The following is a 26,477-nucleotide window of genomic DNA, read 5'->3' on the forward strand; positions in this document are numbered from 1 at the left end:
CTAGCTCACATGAGGTCTGAAAAGTATAGGCTTAGCTGACCTAATTGTGTCAGAGAAGGCAATGGTAACCCATTCCAGTACTCTTGCCTGGAAAATCCCAGGGACGGGGGAGCCTGGTGGGCTGCCGTCTATGGGGTCGCACAGAGTCGGACACGACTGAAGCGACTTAGCAGCAGCAGCAGCAGCAGACCTAATTGTGTAGGGCTTCTTAGAAACAGAACTTTGTGTGTTTTGTTGTTAGGAGGAGATAGACCTGGAATAAAACTTAATGTCTCTGAATACTTCTAAGGATTCTTCATAATACTGAAACTTCCAGACTGAACTTGTGAGGAGAAACAGTCAGTGACTTGGAAATGGACAAAAAGATTACTGTGTGTCTTTCTGTGGACTATTAGACATTGTTTAGCAGACATTCCTGGTGTGGGACTATGAGATTCTACAGGCATGTGCACAGAAGTCATGTGCTAGGTGTGTTTTTTTTTTTTTAATTGGGTCTTAATACTTGGAATATTTTATTTGGGGGGTATGACAAGCAGTTCAGAGCAAAAGGGGGTCCATTTAGGAATCTTCAAAATGTTTGATTTGGATCTCACTTTTAAACACATTTTTACATATTTATTTCAAGTAATGATGAAAAACAACAAATGGACTAAATGTGTTAAACACTAAGTTTCCCCCCCGCCCCCACACTGAATGTCACTGACAGAGTAACTATGGGTTTCCATTGAATGACTGCATAAGATGTAAAAATTAGAGATCTGTGCTCATAAAACCTATATAAATAAAAAAACTGCTTTAATTTATATACTGGAGTTATGTGTAAGAGATTACTAAGAATATAAAAAATTCTGCCCTAAAAGAATACTATTTTAAATTATACCCTCCTTTAATCACTGAAGAAGGGAACTAGAGCAGGCTTTATCAATTTCAGCACTATCAACATTTTGATCTCCCAGAGCGATCCTTTTTGTTGCTGTTTGGGTGGAGGAAGGCTGTCCTGTACATTATGGGATATTGAACAGCATCCCTCGGTTCTACACTGTAGATGCTGGTAGCACTTCCTCCACAGTTGTGACAGCCCAGAAGATCTGCAGACATTGCCCCGCACTGGACAGAATTGCCCTCATTGGAGAACTAGTGAAGAAGAGTACATCATGAGAAACGCTGGACTGGAAGAAGCACAAGCTGGAATCAAGATTGCCGTGAGAAATATCACTAACCTCAGATATGCAGAGGATACCACCCTTATGGCAGAAAGTGAAGAAGAACTAAAGAGCCTCTTGATGAAAGTGAAAGAGGAGAGTGAAAAAGTTGGCTTAAAGCTCAACATTCAGAAAACAAAGATCATGGCATCTGGTCCCATCACTTCATGGGAAATAGATGAGGAAACAGTGGAAACAGTGGCTGACTTTATTTTGGGGGGCTCCAAAATCACTGCAGATGGTGACTGCAGCCATGAAATTAAAAGACGCTTACTCCTTGCAAGGAAAGTTATGACCAACCTAGATAGCATATTCAAAAGCAGAGACATTACTTTGCCAACAAAGGTCCATCTAGTCAAGGCTATGGTTTTTCCAGTGGTCATGTATGGATGTGAGAGTTGGACTGTGAAGAAAGCTGAGCACTGAAGAATTGATGCTTTTGAACCGTGGTGTTGGAGAAGACTCTTGAGAGTCCCTTGGACTGCAAGGAGGTCCAACCAGTCCATTCTGAAGGAGATCAGCTCTGGAGTTCATTGGAAGGACTGCTGCTAAAGCTGAAACTCCAGTACTTTGGCCACCTCATGCGAAGAGTTGACTCATTGGAAAAGACTGTGATGCTGGGAGGGATTGAGGGCAGGAGGAGAAGGGGACGAAAGAGGATGAGATGGCTGGATGGCATCACTGACTCGATGGACATGAGTTTGAGTGAACTCCGGGAGTTGGTGATGGACAGGGAGGCCTGCGTGCTACGATTCATGGGGTCGCAAAGAGTCGGACACGACTGAATGACTGAACTGAATTGAAGAAGGAAAGGGATGGTACTGGGGGGAAATAGAGAAATGGGAGGAGGAGAGGAACAAGGAACATTTGTAGGAAGCAGATTGACCCCGTATGCGCTAAATCATGTGTCAGGAGATGAGTGTTGTAATCACTGCCCTGTTTAGAATCAGCAATAGAGCATGGTCACATCATTTAATTTTCTTGGTTCTCAGCTTCTTCATTTTTCAAGCAAGAATGTTGGACTTACTGATCTCCAACCTCACGCTGTTACCACTACCTTTCTTTATTGGGCGAATCAAAGAAACTGAACCAAGAAGTTCCCTGTCACACTGTCAAATTTTTCTTGTGTGCACTGTTAACCAGTGGACAAATGGCCTAGTCAGCACTGTCTATTTTCTGTATTAACTGGTGACAATATCTAGGAATACTAATTTAGCAATTACTGTAAACTAATAATAATTCTTATTTGAGCCCTGTGTGAGGACTCAGGATGATTAACCTTTAAAATTTAGTTGTATGTTATTTAAAAGAAAATATTTCTAATAATTCTCTTGCAGTCCAGTTCAACAGGGAGTAATATTTTGGAAGCTACTTTTGGGTGAGCTGCATCCATGGCTCCTTAAACTCAGTGATATTGTCAAGAACTTACATTGAGCTTAATTTATAGTTTCCACTGAAAATTTAACAGAAGCGATATTGATTGGGAAAAAAGTACGTTTTCGAAATGTAGCATCTGGGATAGTTTATTTACTAACTGTTTCCTTAAACCTTGATGAATCACTCAGTAATTCAGTAGCATTGGGTCCTTTTACTGAACATGGAAAAACATGACAAATATTAAGAAACTTGGCAAGCCTGTTGTCCTCTGTCATCCAGCAGACTGTTTCTCCAGGCAGAGTCCTTTGATCCTGACCATTTGCCTGGCAGTGAAGAGACCAAATGTGACAGCTTGGATGAGGTTCCTTTCCCCAAATTCCTAAAACTCAACAGAGCAGATCTTCTGTGAGAAGCAAGAGTATATTTCCTATGACCACTGTAATAACAGAAGCAGAGATTCAAAAAGGAGCTACAAATACTAAAGCATTTTGAGGAGATGACCTACCTTGATCAAGGAAGTCTCCCCTGTGAAGTATTTCATAATCCTCAACCCATTATCCTTCTCCTCTGCTCCTTCTCTTTCTCCCTCTAGTAAATGTGACAAAAGACATAGGTCTAAATTCCTCTCCCCCCAATCATTTTTTTTTTTTTAATAGCAGAATCACCTCTATGCCACTCTCATGACTAAAGTTTTTATAAGAAAGGGGGTTATTTGTATGCCTTGAAGAACACAAGTCTATTTTGGACTCTTGGCATCTTTGAGAACTGAAATGCAGTAAGGCTGAGTGTGGAACTATGAAGAAGAAAATTTAATCTGCCTCACTAACCGGATCACCCAGAAGAATGCTTAAACGATTAGCTGAGCAACTGATCCTTCAACCAGATCACCTTCACATTCAAAATTTCCCCAAAAGACTATATTCATATTGTCCAAGGCAGTTATGGAATAAAGCTGCAACTTTTGCTTAGAAGTTATGTACGATAACTTCATAACTCATAGTTGGGGAGCAGTATACATTCTTAAAGTTATTCCACTGACTCCTCAATCTCCGTATATTTTAAGACAAAGACAAATCATGTAACACATGTTTAATCATAAAAGGTGATCAGACTGAAGGGATGAGTAAGGCGAGCATTCTAATATCTGAATTTCTACTAAGGTGGCACAGAATATTCTAAAATCTGTGGTGGCAGCTCAAATTTCCTGTATTCAGAATTGATCTTCCCAACATTCATTGTTTATTAATCTATGCATTTCATTTGTTCAAATATGATTAGTTAGTAGTGTGTACTAGATGACGTTTCTGTAAAGTTTTGAAGTTTACAGTGTGGATGTCTTCCACGTTTTCTCATTTAGGCAAAAGGACTGAACAGAATGTGCTAATGATAGAGCTATAGTAATACCTAGAAATACCTATCCTTGTAAAAACGAGTCAATATATGTACACTCTGCTGTGTTTAGAATGGGTAACCAACAAGGACCTACTGTAGAGCACAGGGAACTTTTCTCAAATGTTGTGTGGCAGCCTGGATGGAAAGAGAGTTTAGGGGAGAATGGATTCATGTATGTGTATGGCTGAGTCCCTTTGCTGTCCATCTGAAACTATCACAATATTGTTAATCAGCTATACTCCAATACAGAATGATAATTTTTTTAAAAAATGTGTCACTCATCCCTATTATTCATGCTAATTGTAAAGTTCTTACATTTGTGAAATGTCTTGCTATCATTGATAACCTCAAGGATATTTTCATCAATCAATGTAGAATGCTTTTAAGATTGAAGGATATAATATCAGTATTTAAAATCAATTGTGTTTCTAATAAACTACCAACTGATAATCAGAAAATAAAATTTAAAATAGAAATTATATGCCATTTAAAATAGTATAAAAATATATGAATCACTGAGGGGTACATCTGACAAAATACGAAAGAAACCATGGCCTTAAATTGCTATAAAATAATGCTGAGAGAAGTTAATGAAAATCTAAAAGAATGGAGTTATATATTTTGCTTATGTTCTGAAGGTTCAATATTACCAAGGTTACTTCTTCCTAAATTCATCTATATATTGTACATAATCTACTCAAAATTTCAGCAGGCCTGTGTACAGATTGACACCTGATTCTAAGTTTCATATGGAAATACAAAGGGCCTAGAATGTTCAAAAAATTTTAAAGAATAAAAAGTTGGAGGCCTGAAACTACCTGATTTCAGGAATCAGTGATCAAAATGGTATAGAATTGGCTTCAAGGCAGATAAATGAATCATCGGAAAGAATTAAGTTCAGAAATAAACCCACATGCAGATAAACCACTGACTTTTGACAAAGATACAAAGGCAATGAAGTAGAAAGTGCTCTTAATAAATGGTACTGGAACAACTGGATCACTGTGTGCAAAAAATTGAACTTGAAATCTAATGGATATCATTACTGAGGATGTTATGGTCTACAAATGAATTTCTCTCTTCTTACGTGAATATCTGAATAGGTCACTAGTGTAGGGTCTTGAAAAGGCTCTTATATGTCATCTTCTATCTCATTGTGATGATTCATCCATTCACCAAAGAGATTGGACCTACATAGATCAACACTGTAAGCATTGTCCCTGTCCTGCTGGAACTTTGAAGATAGTAAGTGATGGAGAAACACTAAATGAATCATCACAGTGCTAGTTACATAAAAATCAAAATATGTTTGATTGCAAATTCTAAGTTGTTATGATAGCATGTGATTTGAGAATAACCTAGAAGAAAGACTGAGAGTGGGGAGCATTTAGGAATGATTTCTTAAAAAAAGAAATGAGTTTGAGACCTGAATGGTTCTTAGCCATTAGTATTTGCCTTAGCCAGGCAAAGAGTGTGCAAAAAATCATAATTGGAATCCTTGAGTGGACGAAATCAGAGTTAACCACCCAAGTCCTAAACTGTAACCTTCTCACCTTGAAATCATTAAAGGCCATTATTTTTATTGTTCATAGTAGCACGAATGGCTGTCACTAGGCACAAACTCAGATAAAGTCAGGTTTTAAAATACCCTTCACTTAATCAGATTCATCACGAATATGGTCTTAAATATTTCAGATATGGTTTTGCATTTGTGCCTTATCATTGCATAGTTATAATTTCTACTCAACCTTTTTTATGTTTTCATTTTAGTTTTGAGATAATTCCACCAGGATTTGAGCAAAGAGGGTACTTCATTTAATTTGATACCTGGGCTCTCATTCCATTTTTTTCTCTTGAGAAATTAATACATTTCAACTGTCTAGTGGTAGGATATGGATGAGTGATCACTAAACTTTTATTTGAGCTCTGATTTCTTAGAGAATAGTTTGGACAACCTATTGAGATATTTGTTGAAAAGAGTAGAAACTCACTGAAAGAACTCAAATGAAAACAAAGAAGCATTTACAAAAATAGATGTAGTCCTCAGAAATGCTCGAAATGCTTTAAATTTTGAAGCAGTGTTCCTCTTCAGTTAAAGAAAGCATCACTAAAGTGTTGATTCTTGTGAGCTTTAAATTTCAGATGTTAAGGTGATGATGTTCAGAAATATAGCGTCAGTAGTTACAAAAGTTCATAAGCATGTCTGTCTGAAGTGAAACAAAATTCTGAGACACCTCATTAGGGAAAACATACCTTCATGTCTCACACTTAAGAACACTGCATGATTCTCTTTGAGGACATTCAGTTTTGCTTATTTCGTATAGAATGAAACTCTCTAAGGGTAAGAATCCCTGAGAGTAATAAGAATATAATAAAATATTTCAATCTGTCTCCAATATGATTAGCTTGGGAAAAGGGTCTGCCCAAATTCTATAGTAGGAAACATTTTAATTCATATGTGTATATTTTATTGTGCTGGCATCTGGACATTTATATTTAGCTATAATTAACATACTGTAAAGTACATAGGTCTTGAATGTTCAGTTCTGTGAGTTCTGTCAATTGTATACACCCAAACAGTGATCACCTCAAACAAGACAAATAATATTTTCCAGAAACTTACCTGATGTCCCTTTCCAGGCAATTTCCCTGCAACTATTTATCTGATTTCTGTCACAGTGGCTAAGTCTCACTTGTTTTTAGATTTCACATAAATGGATCACACAGTATGTGTTCTTTAGGTTCTGGCTTCTTTTGCTTAACAGAATGTTTTTTATATTTTTGCATATTTTTGCATATACAAGTAGTTCATTCATCCTTTATTTCTGAGTGCTTATATATTGTATAGATATACCACAATGTATTCCACTTTTCCACTCTTATGAATAATGCTGCCTGGAAGATTCGGATGTAAATCTTTGTGAACATAATAAGTTTTTATTTCTTTTGTATGGATACCAAGAGAACTACTTGGCCATAATGGCCATAGGGTAGGATATTTATAAGAAGCAGCCAAATAGTGTGCCAATGAGGTTGTATCTTTTTACATCCCTACCATCAATGTTTGAAGGTTCCATTCATTTCACATTGTTAACAATTGGTTTTGTCAGTCCTGTCTATTTTAGTCTTTCTGGTAGATGTGAAGTGTTAACTCATCGTAGAGTTTTTCATATACCCATTGTCTCATTATATATATATGCATATATATTTTTTAATGAAGTATCTGTTAAAGTATTTGCTCATTGTTTTTGAGATTCTTTTTTTTACTAGTGATCATTAGGGGTCCTTTATCTGGATACAATTTCTTTGTCAAAAGTATGTACTGTGAATATATATATTTGCCATATTATATATATATGAATTCACAAAGAATTTTTAATATATTTATACATATGTACATATATGAAGTCATACATACATGCATATATATGTGTGTATATATATATATTCACAATATGTTTATTTGATAAAGAATTGTATCTGGATGTAGAGAGAACTCTGAAACATCAGCAATAAATGAGGAATAGCCTAATGAACAAATAAAAAATCTTAACAGATAACTCATAAAAGAAAATATATTGAGGTATATATGCACATATATAATATCTTCTGAATATATGTGTACATTTATAGGTATTGCCAAATCTTTAACAAAGGAATATGTGTGATGTGTATATATATATTCTAATGTGTAGCTTGCTTACTCATTTTTCTTAAGCTTTCTTTTTTGATTAATAGCCTTTATTTTTTTAGAGCAGTTTTAGATTTACAGAAAAATTGAGTAGAAAGTACAAAGAGTTCCCATATAACCCCTCAGCCTTTCAAATACAGTTTTCTCTTTTATTAATATCTTGGATGAGTGTGGTACAATTGTTAAAAGTGCTGAGCCAGTATTGATAGATTATTATAAAAGTGTAGTAGTTTACATTAGAGTTTGTTTATGCTTTGTGTTGTATACTCTTCGGATTTTGACAAAAGAATAATTACCTCTGTCAATTGTTGCAGAATAGAGTGCTTTCAGTTCAGTTCAGTTGCTCAGTCATGTCCGACTCTTTGAAACCCCATGCATCGCAGCACGCCAGGCCTCCTTGTCCATCAACAACTCCTGGAGTCCACCCAAACCCATCATCGAGTTGATGATGCCATCCAAACATCTCATCCTCTGTCGTCCTCTTTTCCTCCTGCCCTCAATCTTTCCCAGCATCAGGGTCTTTTCAAATGAGTCAGCTCTTCACAGCAGGTGGCCAAAGGATTGGAGTTTCAGCTTCAACATCAGTCCTACCAATGAACACCCAGGACTGATCTCCTTTAGGATGGACTGGTTGGATCTCCTTGCAGTCCAAGGGACTCTCAAGAGTCTTCTCCAACACCACAGTTCAAAAGCATCTATTTTTCGATGCTCAGCTTTCTTTATAGTCCAACTGTCACATCCATACATGACCACTGGAAAAACCATAGCCTTGACTAAATGGACCTTTGTTGGCAAAGTAATGTGTCTGCTTTTTAATAAGCTGTCTAGGTTGGTCATAACATTCCTTCCAAGAAGTAAGCTTCTTTTAATTTCATGGCTGCAATCACCATCTGCAGTGATTTTGGAGCTCAGAAAAATAAAGTCAGCCACTGTTTCCACTGTTTCCCCATCTATTTCCCATGAAGTGATGGGACTGGATGCCATGATCCTAGATTTCTGAATGTTGAGCTTTAAGCCAACTTTTTCCCTCTCCTCTTTCATTTTCATCAAGAGGCTCTTTAGTTCTTCTTCACTTTCTGCCATAAGGGTGGTGTCATCTGCATATCTGCTTCACTTCCTTAAAAATTCTTTGTGCTTTTCATCTATAGTAGTACTCCTTATTCAATGGGATCTGTTCCAAGAACCCTAGTGAATGCTGTAAACTGGGAGAACCAAGTCCTGTAAGTACCATCATTTTTACTGTACTTAAATACCTGTGATAAAGTTTAATTTATAAATTAGGCACAGTAAGAGATTAATGACAATAATGAATAATAATATAGACTGTTTATAACAATACCCTGTCCTAAAAGTCATGTGACCATGGTCTCTCTCAAAATACCGTATTATATTGTACTCACCTTTCTTCTTGTGATGATATGAGATGATAAAATGCCCACATGATGAGATGAGAAGTGAATGATAAAACATAACATTAGTCTATTATTGACCTTCTAAAATATATCATTATAGTGTCAGCTCCTTTGGGTGATCCTGGATCTTCCAGTCATGATGTTGTCAGTGTTGGATGTCAGGAGTAGGTGATGTATATGGTTGGAGATTCTGGGCAGGATGGAGTGCACAGTTCAAGAGTTTATCACACTACTCAGAACAGTGAGAAATTTAAAACTTAATAGTTCTTTATTTCTGGAATTTTCCATATTCATACCACAACTGATTGCATGTAACTGAAACCACAAAAAATGGATCTGATGCTGAGGAGAGAATATCACATTTATTTTTCCCGCACTCAGATCCCTGTCAACCATTGATCTTTTTACTGTCTCCATAATTTTGCCTTGCTCAGAAAGTCAAAAACTTGGAATTATGCAGTATGTAGCCTTTTTCATATCGGCCTCTTTGACTTAGCAATATGCATTTAAGGTTACTCTGTCTTTTGGTGACTTGATAGCTCATTTCTTTTTACCACTGAATATTATTCTATTGTATATATGTACCAGTTTATTCATGCATCTGTTGAAGGACATTTAGATTGGTTTCAGTTGTGAGTAAAGCTGGTGTAAACATCTGTGTGTGAGTTTGTGTGTGGACAGAAGTTTGCAACTCCTTTGGGTAAATACAAGAGAGTAAAATTGCTGAAACATATGGCAAGAGCATGCTTAGTTTCATAAGAAACTGCTGAGCTGTCTTCAAAGTGGTTATTCTCTTTTGCTTTCCCACCAGCAAGGAGAATTCCTCTTGTTCCACATCCTTGCCAACACTTGGTGTTGTCAGTGTTTTGGATTTCAGCTATTTTAATAGGTATGTTGCAGCATCTTGTTATTTTAACTTGCACATCTCTGATGACATATGATGGGGAGCATATTTTCATTTGCTTGTTTGCCGTCTATACTTGCATCTCTGTTGAGCTGTCTGTTCAGATCTTTTGCCCATTTTTAATAGGGTTGCTTTTTTCATATTGTTGAGTTTTAAGAGGTTTTTTATTTAGTACATTTTTGATACCAGTCCTGTATCAAATGTATGTTTAGCAAAGTTTTTTTTTTTTTTAATTTCATGTCTGTGGCTTGTTTCTTTATTCTCTTACCTGTGTCTTTTGCAGAGATGTTTTTAATTTTAATGAAGTCCAACTTTTTTGTTTCATGGCTCTTGCTTTTGGTATCATATCTAAAAGGTTATTACCAACTCCCAGGTCACCTAGGTGTGTATGGTTGAGCAAGTATCTCTCACCATTCTGTCTCATGGGAGAAGGAAAGAGAAAGTTATCTCTATCTCACCTTTGCTTCTTGAGTCCTCCTCATCCTTAAACACCTGCCACTGTGCTGTTTCTGGATTATGCTCATGGCTTGATTTTGGCATTTAACCCTCTACTTTGTATGGATGGTGAGATATGTGTGTCGTTCCTGTACTGCAGGCCAAGGCAGGAACTGTCTTCATTTGCTGTTGCAACCTGTTTTAAAGTGTGAATCCTAAGAAATGCTTTGTATATAATTAGAATTCTTGCTACAAATAATGGGTCTCAGAGATCATCTTAGGTGACCTAGGATGAAAGTTCTTGTTTTATACCTAACTGCCAAACACAATGGTTGGATGATATCAAAATATTTAATAAAAGAAAGAATGAATAGCTATGAAGGTAATTAGTAGCCCATAGATCTGTTGAAATAATCAGTTAACATGGAAGTTCTGAGATAAGCATGTATTTAATCAGTAATTATATTGTGATTATATCACTTATAAATAGTAAAACAAGAATGATATGAAAACAATTAATTTGGCTAGGAGGGTGAAAAGGAACCTATAAGAATCTTGTATACACTTTGCTTTTTAAGAAGGTGCTGTCTCTTGCATTTGATATTAATCTGAAAATGAAAGTGTGACATAAGTAGTTCTGATTTTCAACTACGTCTACCTGCAGTGTGGGAGACCTGGGTTCGGTCTCTGGGTCGGGAAGATCCCCTGGAGAAGGAAATGGCAACCCACTCCAGTATTCTTGCCTGGAGAATCCCATGGACGGAGGAGCCTGGTAGGCTGCAGTCCATGGGGTCGCAAAGAGTTGGGCATGACTGAGCGACTTCACTTACCTACCAAAGGCATTTGGGTAGGTTTAACCAATTAGGAGTGATATTAAATTAAGCCTACCCTGTGTTTCCATCACATTGTTACTGCTTATACCTGGGTTTGAATCTTCCCCCTCTCTTCTTCTGGATTCCTGCCATCCTGTCCCCACTTCATGCATATTTCCTGACAGCCAGCACTCAAGACAGCCCCTTCTTTAAATGATCCTCTTAAAATGTGAGATAGATGACCTTGGGCTTCTTACTGAAGGGCACCCAGCCATAGCCTGCCATCTTGCTCAGAGCAGGAAGCCAATGACCTTTCCTTACATGCTCTGTGTCCTTTTTACCTCTCTGACCTGGCTCCACATGTCCTGCTTATCTCTCTCTCACCTCTACCTCTCACCTGTGCTTCAGCCCCAACACTTGCTGACCCTTACCTATCAGAACAACTCCTGTCTTTTCTGTGCCCTCAGCTTGGACCATCATCCTGCAGATACTGAATGGCCCCCTCCCTCCCCTCCTTGGACTCTTCTTGCAGATGACACCTTATTAGTAATACCTATCCAGACCACACTATTAACAGTTTCATTACCCCCACTCCCCTGCCTCATTCCTTTTTCTTTGCCCACCTCACTCTCACTTTCTAACCTACTTTGTAGTTAACTGTAGTTAATGCACATCTTTCCTGTTCTAATGCTTTAAAACAGTAGAGATCTAGATGTGTTTTCTTCACTGATGTGTTGCCTTGGCTTAGAACAATGCCAAGAATATAGTGGGTGCCCAGTAAATATTGAATGAATAAGACCGTTCAACAACTTTTCACAAATCGTTCTACTACTGCAGCGGTATATTTTTAATGATTTTAAAGGTCACTTTCACGCAACCCACTCCAGGGTTCTTGCCTGGAGAATCCCAGGGATGGGGGAGCCTGGCGAGCTGCCATCTATGGGGTCGCACAGAGTCGGACACAACTGAAGCGACTCAGCAGCAGCAGCAGCAGCAGCAACACAGCAGTTTTAAAACTAGAAGGATAATGATGAAATGGAAAACAGAGCTTCAAGTAAAGTCAGCCCTAACACTAAAGCTACATTTATTTTGTGATGAAAATGGTCAGATAAGGACCACTTGCATAAAAGCGAAAGTTAAAAATGTATTAAATTAAGGTGACGTGTGGCAGGAACATACATAAGTTGTCTTTTAAATTTTGAATTACTAGGAAATACTTATTTTTATTTGTGATGTTTTTCTGTCACCATTCTGTTAAAGGTAATGATATATTGACTATAGTAATATTGATTCAGTTCTTTCAAAGACAGAAGAAAAACTGTTAGTCTGTGTTTTTCCACTGGGATTGTGCTATTTAAAGAAGTGTGGCAGAAAAGCAAGTGAGCGTAACTGTTTAATTACAGTTAGAACATGCTACCAATTCAACTATTGATTTTGCTTCATTTGCCATCTTATAATATATTATATGCTTTTTCATTCATTCTACATAATGTTAGGTAGAGAATTTCATATTTATAAATTATTTTAATATTTAATGCCTTCCCATTTAGGTTCTTAAATCAAGTATTTTCTAATAGGCTAAAATATTTAATCAGCATCATACTGAAAATTTAGAGAAAAGATATAGAGATAGATCAAACCTTATGATACATATAATGATTTTGAGTATTTTTTAAAAATGCAAAATCATCTATTTCATTATTAAATGTATCAAATTATATGTATTAATTAGAATTTATAGATTCATATAATAGAAACTGTGTAATGGTACAGATACAGGACAGCAGTATATAATGAAATGTAATTCATATATGTAGGTAATATGGAAAATGAAATGTAAATTTATGTGATTTAATAAGGTTGTTATTGAGCAACATATAAAAATTGAGCAAGAAAAAGCTTGGCTTTATTAGCACAGGATACCAATTATTTTAAAAATTTCATTTGAAACATAAATTGTACTGCTATGTGTATAAGTGTTCTAATTCTCTTGTATAATAGAACCGTGGTATTTTAGGAGAATGATGAGATCATTAACAATAAAGATCAATATAAATATTACATACATACTTGTGTGTGTATGTTATAGGTAGAGCTTACAACTACTCATGTATAACAGTAAATATTAAATGAACAAAACTGCCATATATAGCCAAGCAAGTTGGCAACGGCATTTTACCATTTGTTACAACTTGTAAACTAGGAAAAAAATATCTGAAGTATATATGACTGCTGTTATTCAGCACCATTTTGGCCTTGTCTGCAGATTGTTTTCTTGATCTATGAAGGCATTAGGGAATGACCACTAATTAGTATTATAAGATCAAACGATGGTAAGATTTGGTGCCACCCAGGCTATCTGAGTTGCTAATGTACAATCCCATTCCAGAAGAACTGTCACTATAAAACCAGGTCAGCATGGCAGCAGAAATCTATAAATATAGTTCCTATGTCACATCCTATCATCTCTGGAAGGAGCACGCACCCTGTCTTTTTAAAAGAGGTTTCCATATGCTGTAGGAGACATGTGTGATAAATTAAGCACTTCTTTCTAGACACTGAAAACATAATAGTGATATAATTAATTACAGTCATATTCTTGTTAAAATTGTGCAGAAAAATTACACCTTTTTCGATTAGCATGAAATATAAGTGTCAAATCCGTAATAAAACCCTGATCAATAAAACAATAATAATTGTGTTGTTAAAAGCGGACATCGAAAGGTGTTCATGGCAACATATTTTAAAGGTTAGAAACCCTTTTAAAATAAACGGATTTCATCTTTACACTATGTCATCTAAATCATTACTGTGTTTGTGTATACAATTATAATCAGACGATAAATTGCAGCTATTGAATGGATTAAGTCTGCACTTCTTGACCTCATAAATCTGAGATTGTCATAGCTTTAGAAAATGCTTGTGTAACAATCAGTTGATTACATGGCATGAGCAGCTGCGTGCATGTTAAATATGAAAGGGAAAGGGTAATGCAGAGTTCAGTGGTAGGACTTTATAACATATCTGACACTTTCTTTAACACTTTCAAACCCTTCCTTTGGAATATGCCTTTTATGTTAGTAGGTTTATACATTTCATAAAAGGATGTTAAGAAAGTTGAAACTAACAAAATGAGCACCAACTGAAATGTCAGTACTGTGTAAGATTCCCTGAAAATATCCATCCATGTTAAATCATCATATTTTTAACAGAATATCATGAAGAATGTAGTGGTGAGAAATGCCTCAGAGTACTCTCTAGTTAGTGATTTGGCGGGGGGTGACAGGGCGGGAAACTTAACCAATCCAAAATGACATTCTATGTGTACCATTTGTATCGGATGTGGGCCTCTTGGATCCAACCTCAATTTACTTAAAAAAAAAAATCATCACAGTGTGTGTGATGTTTTACATCATCAAAAAATTCAAAATTGTTAAAAGTGGTTATCTCCCCTCTAATGAAAATAAAATATTTAAAGTAGCAATTTGCTACTGGTTTTTGTAGGAGTCTGTCTTTGGATCTGCTATTTTATGCTTAATTCACGAAGTATTATGTCCATTTTAAATCTTCTTAGGAGAATTAATTTTAACTCAAATTTATCTATTTGTATATTGCTTCCACCTTCAAAAATTTATATAGAATATGACCCAATCTTGAAAAGCTCATATATTGAAATGGTATTAATCAAAGATTCAAAGAGAATTAGATTATTAATAATGAAATATTTTCATTTACTTTAATTTTCTCAGTTGAAAGGAACTAAAGTGTGCTCTAAGTGTTAGGAATTTACTGCCTGCCCATAAAAGTGGCATTTTTCTCATTTTGCATAAAAAGTTAGAGTATAGAATAGCTAAATAACTAATCCCAAGGTCACAACAAAAAGGAGAACTGGAGCAACTCAAAGGAGAATCCTGAATTTCCAGGCCCTGAGAAACATTTAATGATTAAATTACCATGAAAATAAAACATCTTGTTCAAAAAGCAGTCTAGTGTGAAAAAACAGAAGACTGTGATCTATTTTATGTGCTCAGTTTCCCTAAAACAATCTTATCACAGATGTGCCCTAGAGTATCCCCACCCTGCCTGGAGAGCCCCCTACTTTCAGAGAGTTGTGTAAAGGAGTGTCGACATACTAGAAGAGATGGGATTTTTTGTTTTGCCTCCATGGATTTTGACCCAGATAGTTGACGATCACAAACAATTGCTCAGATGTCTCAATCTGAGACGTACAGATTGCAACCTCATTGAATGTTGACATTGACAGTTTTGTTAGAAAATGCCAAGGAGTCTGAGACTGCAGTCTTTGGTAACTATGTAAAGGTACTTAATATAACCTACGAATAATGATTAAGACTTGAGTGTCAGTCTTTACATTGGATAATGTCTTTATGTTATTGTCTTTCAAGTAACCTGTGATGGAATTATCATTTTCCTCAATATCTAGATTAGAAAATTAAGGGACTAAGTGTGTTGTCTAAAGTCCCAGAGCTGGAGGATGTCTGAGCCGATGTAGAACCAGATCTTTATACATCTAGAATTTAAATTCTTAACCACTGGGCAATACTGCCTCCAGGCTTGGCTTTTCCCAGGTCACATTGATGAACGTCAATAGGAAGCCTTTCAACAGGCTGTTTTAAAAGATCCTCTGCTTTAAAAGTAAAGTTTCAGTCCCAAAGTTTGGTCTAATTATGACTGTAGACCAGTATGGCTGGTTTTATTTCATTGACTTGACTAGCTATATGATAAAGTACACCTTCTCCAGTTATCAGTGTTTATGGGTATTCCATTTAGGTGAAAAATAATGCAGTCAGTTAAAGTTTACCATTTCCGGCAAAGACAGAATGTTTTTCAGGTAAGAAGTTAAAGCAATCAAACAACTGCTGTGAGAAACATTTCCTTTAAATAGAGTGCTTGTGTGCCATGGTACGAATTGAAAGGGACTTACTCAAAATTTGTCAAATTGGTTTGTTGTTTTCTTTGGCATCATTGATAGAAATATTCAGTGGATTAATTCCATCATTTAGCTACTTTAGGTAAATATGCCAAATGAAAATAATGACATTTAGGGTTCTTTGAGTTCTACAATTCTGTAGTATCAACACAACTTTACTTTTTTTTTTTTTTCTTAACTGACTTCAGAGAAGTTTTTTCACCATGTCACCCTTCATTCTCTGGGTTTCTTCTACCTCATTATCTTTCTGACCTTTGAAAGTACCTGTTTCCACCAGCATATGTTCCTCCCGTGTGGATGCTTCCCTACTCCCTTACCCCATCCTATCCCAGTTTCAATATATCTTCAGATTTAAATTCAGTGCTCCCTTCTCTAAGGAAGAGACCCTGACCTCTCTGTGTGGCTAGGATGGAAACTTCTACTACATGGTACTGGGGCACACAGTACTCTTTGTAGCAGTTGTCAGCATAGTTGAGTCATGCATCTGTTGTCATTCTTTTACTAATGCCTATTTGGCAACAGCCTGTAAGCTCCATGAAGGCAGGCACCATATCTACTTTTGCTCATCTTTTTCTCTTAGTACCTGTGACAGTCCCTAGTATGTATGTTGAACGAAGGGATAATGACCATGATACTGACTAATCCAGAAACATAATACACCTGTGAGTACAAAGGTGAAAACACTGACTTCAACTTTATTGAGATATGATATATATTAAATAAAAATGCACCCATTTTAAGATGATTTTGAATTAAGTCGTTTTGAATATATTGTTTTTTCAGAGGTTGCCATTTTCCAGTACAAAGCTGTGACGCAATAGGCAAGTCTTTGGATGCCCTTGGATTTCAGACTTTAGGCAATTCCTAAAGTCCTTGCTGATTCTGAGTATGTGGTTCAGTACCTTTGTCAATATTTCCGTATCCTAAAAAATCCTTTCACTATATATAGATAATCAGACCATCATACTATGCACTTTAAATATATTACAATTTTACTTGTCAAGTTATACCTCAGTAAAAGTGAGAAAAATTCCATATCTTGGTATTAAAAACAGAATACTTAGACTATACTTCAACTGGAATTGTGATAGTTCTTTTCCATCAGGGCCCCTGAAGCACAAAAAGAAAAATTAAATAAGGACTACTTTAGTAAAACACATAAAAATAAAGGTGTTTCTCTTCTTTATACCTGTTTTTGGATCTTCTTGTCCCCAAACTCCCTCCTTCCCTCCCATCTCCTTTCTCTTCCTCATCCCTTCTTCTTTCCTTCCTTCCTGTTTGCCGCCTTTTACTATTTTTATAACAGAAATAAATAGTCAATTGATCAACTTTTTAAATTGAGAGTAAGGAATAACAAATTGTTCACTAAATTGTGTAACGTAATTTAAAACATACTCAGACCCAGATACACGAATGGCAAATATAGATTAATTAAATAAGAAAAGGAAATAAAAAGAGAACAAGAACAGACAAGCAGTGAGAGCAAAAATGCCCAACAGATTAAAACTCCACATGGAGAAAGAAAAGAGGAAACACAGAAGGAGACCCACACAGCCACTACCTACAGGGGCATCTATTTTGATAAAATAGAGGCGCTCTATTTTTAGGTGAGAGGTACCCAGCTGTGAATATTTAGGACATTGATTCTCAAATGATGCCCTTGCACTAGACATTTGAAGCAAAATATTTTTAAATGATCTAATTCACATTTTTAAAAAAAATCAATAAAGCAGTCTCCCTCTGAAGATTGTTCTCCCATTATTTCTTAATTAAACCTTTATATCTGAATTCACTTATCTCTGTTAGCATCTAGATTTAGCATGAAAATATGTTCAGTTACGTTAAGAATAAAAAGCTCTGCAGTTTAGGAGAAGACCTTTCAACCAAAAATTTATTTAAAAAAACCATTCATTCAAGTAATTGGTGTTAAAAGTATTTCTCCAGTATATTGTTTTCTTTGTGAAATTTTAGTAAATGAATCCATGTACCTAGTTTGGAAAACCCAAATAGGACAAAGGACTTATAATTAAAGTAGTGGTTGGCCACCTCCATCCTTATATCTCTAGTCTTACTTAGGAAATCACTTTTAAGGGTTTCCTGTGTAGTTTTTGCTGGGAATCACTCCATAGTGAGTGAAAGTTGCTCAGACGTGTCCTTCTCTTTGCGACCCCATGGACTGTTGACCCCTAGGCTACCCATGAAATTTCCAGGCAAGAATATTGGAGTGAGTAGCCATTCCCTTCTCCAGGGAATCTTCCCAACCCAGGAATCGAAACTGGGTATATCCTGCATTGCAGGCAGATTCTTTACCATAAGAGACACTTCTCGTAGTGACTATTTCTAAAACTTAAATAATATGATTAATAGTTCTCAGTTTATCAAATTTGAGTGTAAAATATTGGACATAAAAGATGATAGGCTTATGCTACCACATTTTTACTACCCTCTCCCTGCTGCTGCTGCTGCTAAGTCGCTTCAGTTGTGTCCGACTGTGCGACCCCATAGACAGGAGCCCACCAGGCTCCCCCATCCCTGGGATTCTCCAGGCAGGAACACCAAGATTTTGATGCGTTTTTTGCCCTTTTAAAGAATTTTATACTTGGAAATAGTGTATTTAAACTGCTATTTCATGTTGAGCAACCACCCTTCGACACCCTATTGTTAATATATATGATGAAGATATTAGAACCCATTTTTCTCTCCACCTATTCTATAACACTTTTCTTCCTAATTTATACTCCTATTTATAATACCATATCTCAACTTGAATCTTTATATAATTTGCATTCTGTTCTACGATAATTTAGTCTTCTATTTTTATCTATAGAGAAGGGGCTTAGATAGCCAATGAAAGATATTTTATAAGAAGAATGATAGTTCACAGTGGCTAGTATGGTTCTCCAGGGTGGTGGGTAATGTAAATCCTATTTCCTCTCTCTAACATCTTTAATGAAATACGGGTTAATTATTAATGTAGTTTGGAGTAGAATATGCTTTTTAAAGGTGTCTTCATATGCTGAATCTTGTTCAAAGGTGAGGATGGATTGAAAAGATTTTCAAAGATGCAATCACACTTCAGTTAAGAGTATATACCTAAGTCTAGAATCATTTTTAAAATTTTTATTTTATATATGACTGTAGTTGATTTACAACATTATGTTACTTTCAGGTGTACAGCAGTGATTCATTATGTGTATACATGCAACTACTATTTTTCAAATTCTTTTCCCATTTAGGTTATTACAGAATATTGAGCAGTGTTCCCTGTGCTATATAGTAGGTCCTTGCTGGTTATCTGTTTTAAATATAATAGTGTGTATATGCGGAGAAGGCAATGGCACCCCACTCCAGTACTTTTGCCTGGGGGTCGCTAAGAGTTGGACATGACTGAGCAACTTCACTTTCACTTTTCACTTTCATGCATTGGAGAAGGAAATGGCAACTCACTCTAGTATTCTTGCCTGGAGAATCCCAGGGATGGGGGAGCCTGGTGGGCTGCTGTCTATGGGGTCGCACAGAGTCAGGCACGACTGACACGACTTAGCAGGAGCAACAGCAGTGTGTATACGTCAGTCCCAGACTCCCAGTTTATCCCTTCCTTTTCCCCTTTGGCATATCTTGGAACAGATCTTCCAGGGCTGCATACAGTGGTAAATCCTTGACACTAATCATGAAATCACAAAGCAGTTCCCATTAGCGTGTCTGGCCTGGGTCAAAGAAAGAAGAAACCTGGGATATTGCTATGTTAGAGATATTAAGAGCAAATTTTTTTTTTCCTTTAGAAAGGTGTTTATTAGTTTTTTAATCTGTTTTCAAGGTATGGATTTTGACTGTAAAAGTGTGACAGGTATTCTTTGAAAGGTCAATTTTGAAGATGGACTAAAAGGAGAAGGAAGATGAACCAGGAAGTGAAGGAGTGATGAGGAAAGGGATCTACAGAGCTTGCTTGAGGAATTTTTTAGTGAAATGGATGGGAGAAATTAGAAGGGAAAGCAAATCTTTATCTCAAAGGCCTATCTCAAGGCCCATCTTTCCATGAGACTCTGGCTGCACTGTCCGTCTTCTGCCTAATTGAATGTCCTCTTCCCTTCATGTCCACTGTCACGGCCACTTAGCTCTGCCTCTCTTAGGGAACTTGTCCACCTTTTGCTTTGTGTTAGTTTATTTACAGCTGTTTGATGTCTGCTCTATTAGGTGATGATTTTCATGTCTAACTTTACTTTCCCACCACCTAGCCCAAAGCCTTACATGGAGCAGGCACTTAATTAAAAAAAAAAAAAAAGTAGTAATGTATTCATGCTTGACTAAACCATAAAGTGAAAGTGAAGTCGCTCAGTCATGTCGCTTTGTGACCCTATGGACGGTAGCCTACCAGGCTTCTCCGTCCATGGGATTTTCCAGGCAAGAGTCCCAGAGTGGGTTGCCATGCCCTTCTCCAGGGGATCTTCCCAACCCAGGGATCGAACCTAGGTCTCCCACATTGCGGGCAGATGCTTTACCCTCTGAGCCACTAGGGAAGACCCCCACCTAGCGCAAAGCCTTACATGGAGCAGACATTTAATTAAAAAAAAAAAGTAGTAATGTATTCACGCTTGACTAAACCATAAATGTATCTAATTGTTTTCCTTACTTGCTTCCGTTCTTTTTTCCCTTTCACTTTTCCCACCTTCCTCTTTTGCTTTATTTTCTTTCCTTTCTAACAAACAAGAAGCCTGTATATGCCTGAATAAGGAAAGATGTGCCTGTAGAGGAGTAGAGTTTGAAGAACCTAGAAAGAGAATGAAAATAGAAATGATAAAGAAGAAATGTGATCCAGATATAACATAAGGAAAGAAGTGAGAAAAAGGAAAGAGAAAAGAAAGAAAAAGAGAATGTATAATCTTCCCTCTGATTCCAGAAGGGTCAGGCCAGTATATCAACATAAAATCTTAACTGAACTTGAACGGATATTGTTTCAGTGATGTTTGCCTAGATGTAAAAGTAGAGGAGTGTTTAAATTCCTGCCATTCCTCTATACTAAAAATAGACGGAAAAACAAACAGGAATCAAATTACCATAAACACGTTTCAATTATCAGTGAACAAGGGATTATAGCCAAAGAAGAAAAAGAAGACAGGAGGTTTGTATAGACTGTGTTTTGGAAATCAGCTAGCTGTCCATGAAATGACTATCTGCATTCAAAGTAGTTGTCAGAACTGATGAACATTTTTCTATAGACTATTATTACTTTTTGAGTTCTATAGGCATCCTGCAGGTTTAATTAAAGGGAATCTCAAGAACCTAAAGAAAATTATGGCATTTAATACATTTCCGTTTAGTTCAGTTCGTCGCTCAGTTGTATCCGACTCTTTGTGATCCCATGGACTGCAGCATGCCAGGCCTTCCTGTCCATCGCCAACTCCTGAAGTTTGCTCAAACTCATGTCCATCGTGTCAGTGATGCCATCCAACCATCTAATCCTCTGTTGTCCCCTTCTCCTCCCACCTACAATCTTTCCTAGCATCAGGGTCTTTTCCCATGAGTACATTCTTTGCATCAGGTGGCCAAAGTATTGGAGTTTCAGCTTCAGCATCAGTCCTTTCAATGAGTACTCAGGACTGATTTCCTTTAGGATGGAGTGGTTGGATCTCCTTGCTGTTCAAGGGACTCTCAAGTCTTCTCCAACACCACAGTTCAAAAGCATCAATTCTTCAGCTCTCAGCTTTCTTTATAGTCCAACTCTCACATCCATACACGACTATTGGAAAAACCATAGCCTTGACTAGATGGGCTTTTGTTGGCAAAGTAATATCTCTGCTTTTGAATAAGCTGTCTAGGTTGGTCATAACTTTCCTTCCAAGGAGTAAGCATCTTTTAATTTCATGGCTGCAATCACCATCTGCAGTGATTTTGGAGCCCAAGAAAATAGTCTGCCACTGTTTCTACTGTTTCCCCATCTATCTGCCATGAAGTGATGGGACCAGATGCCATGATCTTAGTTTTCTGAATGCTAAGTTTTAAGCCAGCTTTTTCACTCTCTTCTTTCACTTTCATCAAGAGGCTCTTTAGTTCTTTGCTGTCTACCATAAGGGTGGTGTCATTTGCATATCTGAGGTTATTGATATTTCTCCCAGCAATCTTGATTCCACCTTGTGCTTCTTCCAGCCCAGCATTTCTCATGATGTACTCTGCATATAAGTTAAATAGGCAGGATGACAACATACAGCCTTGACGTACTCCTTTTCCTATTTGGAACCAGTCTGTTGTTCCATGTTCATTTCTAACTGTTGCTTCTTGACTTGCATACAGATTTATCAGGAGGCAGTTCAGGTAGTCTGGTATTCCCATTTCTTGAGGAATTTTCCACAGTTTGTTGTGATCCACATAATCAAAGGCTTTGGCATAGTTAATACAGAGAATAGAAATTTCAAGGAAGAAGATACCAGCTATTTGCCAGCCAAGACTTAGGGTATCTTGGTGAACTGAAAAAGTTTCAGGGTATGGTTATCACTTTGAAGGCTCACAAACTTTATGTCCTAAGAGTATTGGGAGCACTTAAGCCAGACTTACTGTAACCAAACTGATAACATACAGACTTATTCACTAGATTACCGTCTTTTCAAAGTACACTTAGAAATTGTCAAGGTCTCAGACATTCCTGTTCTCGGATTAGTACTTTATTGCTTTGTAGGCAAGCTGTGTGGGAAGATAAATTGTAACTAGTATTTTGCTTGATGTATTTAAAATTAGAAGCAGCAGAATAATATGTATGGTTCAAGGGTTTTCTAGAATCCATTGACAATTGTCCAGTGTATCTGCATCTTTGAGAGGAATCTACCTGGTACTATGATGCCACAGATCACATGGACTTGATATTTTTTGCACTTGTAATTCCTGTGGGACTTTCTATTTATACCCTATTTTGATGTGTTTCTCAATATCATTGTATACATATATCTAATGATATATGTATACAATGATATACATATACACTCTTATATTCACCAAAACTATTTACATAAGTTATATAATGATCTCCTTTGCAGTTCGTATTAACACTACATTTCACAGGAAGGAAAACTGAGGCTCAGAAATGTTAAGTGACTTGACCAAAGATCCTATGGATATTAGCATATGAACTCATAAAAGCAGGAAGCATAATCTCAAGAGTAGTGGTCTATAACTGCAAGGCATTTGTAACATATTTGTTCATAATAGTAGGATTATCGATGTATATAATAGCAAAACTGATATGCTTGAATAAACATAGACCATAAACTGAGGAATAGACCTCAGTTTACTCAGGGTTCCACAAGTTTTTCTATGAGTATTGAGTTTTCCTTAATGCATTTAAAACATGATTTGCTTTTTACAGTTTAGAATTTCCCACAACATTTTAGGAACCCATTTATGTTTGTTTGTTTAAAGAATTTTTACTAACTTTAAAAAAAAATTGTATTGGAGTATAGTTGTTATACTCTAATGTAAAGCCAAATGAACGAGCCATAAATATATGCTCTCCCTTTTAAACTTCCTTCAGGTCATCATAGTACATTAAGTAGAGTTTCGTATATTATACAGTTTGGAAGCCATTTATGTTTGTAAAGGTGAATGACTTTGACCTATCATTGTAGTTTTAAAAAAGATAGATGGTTTTCCTCTCTTGGGTGGCATATCCGTTATTGTTCTTAGTTGAAAACTTCAGACTCCACTATAAAATTTGAGCAGACAATAAATGTTTTACTAATGGGTATTGTAAATGCAACCTGTGCTTTTCCCAAATGCTCCTAAATTCCTTTTACTGTGTCTGTGTATTTCATACCCAGTTCAGTTCAGTCGCTCAGTCGTGTCCAACTCTTTGCGACCCCATGGACTGCAGCACGCCAGGCCTCCCTGTCCATCACCAACTCCCGGAGTCTACTCAAACACATGTCCATTTCTTTGATGATGTCATCCAGCCATGTCATCCTCTGTCATCCCTTCTTTCCTGCCTTCAATCTTTTCCAGCATCAGAGTCATTTCAAATGAGTCAGTTCTTCACAACAGGTGGCTGAAGTATTAGAGCTTCAGCTTCAGCATCAGTCCTTCCAATGAATATTCAGGACTGATCTCCTTTAGGATGGACTGGTTGGATCTCCTTGCAGTCCAAGTCATCCCAGATTCCCTAGTAATTGTGTTCCTAGGTTAGTGCCTGCAACTGCTTCAGGTACTTGCCCAATGGCAACTACTGCTGCTTTGCCAGCCTACAGGGGGTGGGTTGGTTCTGGTGGGACAGCCAATGACTGCCTGGCTTTCCTGACAGGAAGCATGAAATTAGCTCCTGTGCTTTCAGCGAGGATAAGGTCCTTATAAGATGGGGCTGAGGTTGGAACTTTGCCTAAGATCTCATGCATACTTTGTTCTGAAACTCTTCCCTGTCCTGCTTTCTCTACTTTCTTACTGGTTTCTAGTGGTAGCACTTTCTTAAAAAGACATTTGTACTAAGTCCTTGTCTCCAGGTCTCCTTCTGAGGAGCCCCCCTGTATTCGGTTGCTGTAATGAAATACCATGACCTCAGGTGGCTTAACAGAAATTTATTCTCTTATATTTTTGGAGGCTGAAGTCTAACATCAAGGTGCCAGCCAGAGCATGCTCCCTCTGAGACTGTGGGTAGAATCTTTTCTTGGCTCTTCCCAGCTTTGGTGATAGCCATCAATCCTTGGCACTTCCTGGCTTATAGCTGCCTCATTCCAGTCTCTGTGTCTATTGCCACATGGCATTTTCTGTATGTCTTTCGTTTTCCACTTGTTAGAAGAATACCTATCATATTGGGTTATAACCCATGATATTATCTTAACCTGATTACATCTGCAAAGACACTATTTCACAAATACAGTCATATTTTCACAGATGCCAGGAGTTAGGATTTCCCTACATATCTTTTTTTTTTTGGGGGGGGGCCCATAATTTAACCCATGACAGGAACCTAAGACAAAGTTTGGCAGCTCATGGGAAGGGCCAGAGTCTAAGCCTTGGAGACTGCAAAGTAAGGAACACCACACAAACACAAGTTGCTGGTTAGCAAGTCTCATGTGGGCATAGTTTTCTAACAGGAAGAATTAGAAACTTGACACATGAAATTTCTTTGGTCAAAATGGAGGTGATTTTTGAACGGTGTCATCTAGTCATGAAAGTGAAAGCCACTCAGTTGTGTCCGATTCTTTGTGACCCCATGGACTATACAGTCCATGGAATTCTCCAGGCCAGAAAACTAGAGTGGGTAGCCTTTCCGTTCTCCAGGGGATCTTCCCAACCCAGGAATCAACTGGGTCCTTTACCAACTGAGCTATTTTCTCATACAAAGGGAAATGACTAAGTTTCAGGTTTTGATGGATGACCAGACAACTGTGACCTGATTTTTATTCAGTGGTCAGTACTCTGTAGCAGGCGTCACCAAACAAAGGCCAAGTCTGGTCCACCACCTGTTTTTGTATGGTGTGTGAGCCAAGTATGGTTTAACATATTTAAATCTAGAATGTAAAAAAGACAGTGAGTATTTCAGGGAGGATAGTTCCTAAAAGAGTTGAGGACATTTCTTCTTAGCCACCAAACCAAAGTTACAGCAAAAGTTGGCTGATCTTTTATAAGAATCTATCCAGTAAGACTTCTGTGTTGAAAGTATTCTGTTATTCCAATAAATTAGAATCTACTGAATAAGTTACTACATTTTTCATGAAGAAAATTAGACATAAAAGGAAAATAATTGTATCTTGGAAAAATAAACAAAATGAAGTAAATACAATCAGAGGATTATAAATTAAGACTATAGAATGCTACTTTCCTATCTCTTTTCTAGAAATGCACAGATAGAATAATGCTGTCTACCTTAAGGCAATCAAATACATACAAATTTATGCTTCTTTATGTTTGTGTAATGCCTATGGCTTTTCAGAGCTCTCTGATAGTGTTTAATGTCTTATATGTCTGGATTATATCAGTAACTCACATTTTTTATTGTTTAGCAGTATGAAATTCAATTGTGTGTACATTCTTTTTATCTTTCCTGATGACAGGTACTCTAATTCTTGACCAAGAGATTTACTTGGAAAATGGGAAATTCCTGGACTACACTACTTGCCTAAAGCTTCTTCTGGTTGGAGTCAGTCCTTAAGGCTCTAAGGTACTAGAACAATCTTAAAGTTATCTTTATTTTCTTAATTTAGTAAAATGATGATATGGTTTTGAAAAAAAACTCCACACTCAAAAAATGTATTTCTGTGTAGATAATGTGTACAGTGTGAATATAAATCTCAGCCCAAATTTTTCAATTCTTGATGCAGAGA

At 36.9% G+C, this 26,477-nt stretch overlaps 1 long non-coding RNA gene across 1 annotated transcript in view; it reads left to right on the plus strand.

Annotated features, from left to right (window-relative positions):
• The window catches only part of LOC120868423, a 51,558-nt gene extending 25,293 nt beyond the window's left edge, over positions 1-26,265 (plus strand). The window contains exon 2 of the long non-coding RNA XR_005722222.1: positions 26,208-26,265. This is a non-coding gene — a long non-coding RNA (uncharacterized LOC120868423). The remainder of the gene's footprint in view (positions 1-26,207) is intronic.
• The last annotated feature ends 212 nt before the right edge of the window (positions 26,266-26,477 follow it).

The sequence above is a fragment of the Oryx dammah genome, unplaced genomic scaffold (genome assembly GCF_014754425.2).
Source record: "Oryx dammah isolate SB20612 unplaced genomic scaffold, SCBI_Odam_1.1 HiC_scaffold_9, whole genome shotgun sequence".
NCBI classification, from domain to species: domain Eukaryota; kingdom Metazoa; phylum Chordata; class Mammalia; order Artiodactyla; family Bovidae; genus Oryx; species Oryx dammah.